Source organism: Apium graveolens, chromosome 2 (genome assembly GCF_009905375.1).
Source record: "Apium graveolens cultivar Ventura chromosome 2, ASM990537v1, whole genome shotgun sequence".
NCBI classification, from domain to species: Eukaryota; Viridiplantae; Streptophyta; class Magnoliopsida; order Apiales; family Apiaceae; genus Apium; species Apium graveolens.
Window position 1 is genome coordinate 222,338,284 of NC_133648.1, and position 1,953 is coordinate 222,340,236.

Below are 1,953 nucleotides of genomic sequence, written 5' to 3' on the forward strand. Positions count from 1 at the left end.
GTAGAAGTTTTGGAGGTAAAATTGTAGTTTAAGAATGTCTAATGCACTCAAGAAACCCTAGATGTCATTCTGAAATTTACTCTAGTGAGCACTTTCACTTACCACATAGTTTTAGAGCACTTATGAGTGAGACCTAGGTTGACCACGGTTGCAAGATAGTATAAAGCCATTAGAGTTAAAGCCCCAAGTGAGGGTCAATAGGTTTTGGATAGTTTAGTAAAGGCACATCGAGTTAGGAAGCCAAAATTTGGAGAGTTTGTCTAGTTTAACGATCAAGTGACTTAAGTTGGGGATCGAGATCATCCAAGCCTAGTGTTGCATTATGGTGTGTGTGATATTATTTGATATTAAAATATGATATGTGAGTATATGTGGCTATGTGGACTATGGTATTTATAAGGTGATTATAAATTGAGTGCATATAGGCCTAAGTGCCATTTGTTTTTAATTTCGGGTTGTAAATAGGTTGAGTTGGTGAGAATATATTATAATGAGGTTATTATTATTTATGTAGGATCTCGAGACGAGGGTAAACTTTCCATAAAGGTCGAGTAAAGCTTCCAGTTGCTCCTACCAGCCAGACCAGACCAGCCTTTCTCAAGGAAAGTGATTCAACTTGTTTTTCGTTTACACTGCAAATGTGTGTTAATTAGTTCATATGTTGATGCGAGTATCCTGAGTAATCTTGATATACTTGAACCGAGTGATACTTAAATCTATCTTTGTATTATATAGAAATGCCATGAATCCTCAAGTACATATTGATATTGCAACAGTCGTATCACGCTAGTATATCAAAGTAATTGGAATGTCATAATAAGATAAAGATTTGATATAATACTAGATTGATCCTCTTGATTAACATGCTATTGATTCCTAAAATATTGACATCTCACCCTGATGCTTGAACCCCAATTGAAACTTTACATTGATACCTAAAAGCCAGATATTCTTCAAGGTTGTTCTTAATTGATTGATAACCCTTTTTTTCTTACCCTGAAGATTGAAAATCCTGATATACCTTAAGCTAAAAATCATTTCTTCATAACTTAACACCCCTAGTATTCATGAAGCTTATCTTCTTGATGTTCTAGTACTTGTACCTTGTCGAAAACCATTGCTTTAAGCCTAGTTTGGCATTACTCTTTCATATTATCCAGGAGCCTTGCTAAATCTCCTTGTCAAAGTTCTTGAATATGGAAAGCTTTCAATTACCCTAATATAGTGAAGTCTAGTGGATCATGGCCCTGAAATTTGGTGACATATTCCCAGTGTTTCAAAGTTGATCTATAATCCCTTGATAAAAATGCTTACTATTTAAGAGATTTTATTATAAATCGGCATCAGTTTTTGAAATAATTAAAATATGGATTTTTAGTCCCAAAGGGGGGTAAATGTTTTCTTTGAATGGTGGATCTGGACTGAGACGCGAGTCCCTTCCACATTTATGTTGTAGGCTTAAAAGTTGCCTAGGGATCCCATTAATGTTTTAGAACCCAGCGAGGTTCGAGATTACTTCGCGGCTGATCACCGGCTGTAATCCGTAGCGTCATAAAATAATTTTGACTAAGTTATGATTTTGAAAATGTTTTGATTCAAGCAAATGATGCCATCACCCAAAATTTCATCTCTTGTTATTATTAGTTATATCTTCGCATTGTCATTCTTTAATTTATATCTCGATTTATATTTCGTATCGTACTGTTTAGCACTTGTTGAGTATTTGGCTCACTCCTTGCTTTACCCTGATATTACAGCTAGCAGCTATGGTTAGATTCAAGTAGACAACACGTAAGACCTGTGACGCCGATGCGTATGTCCGAGCTCAGGTAGAATAAGAGATAGTTTTGTGTGAGGACTCGATAAAAAAAAAATCAGTTGTAATAGATGGTAGTGTTGGGCTGTTCCAAACCCTAAACTGTAAGATCTTGGATTTGGTTATGTCTACTTCCT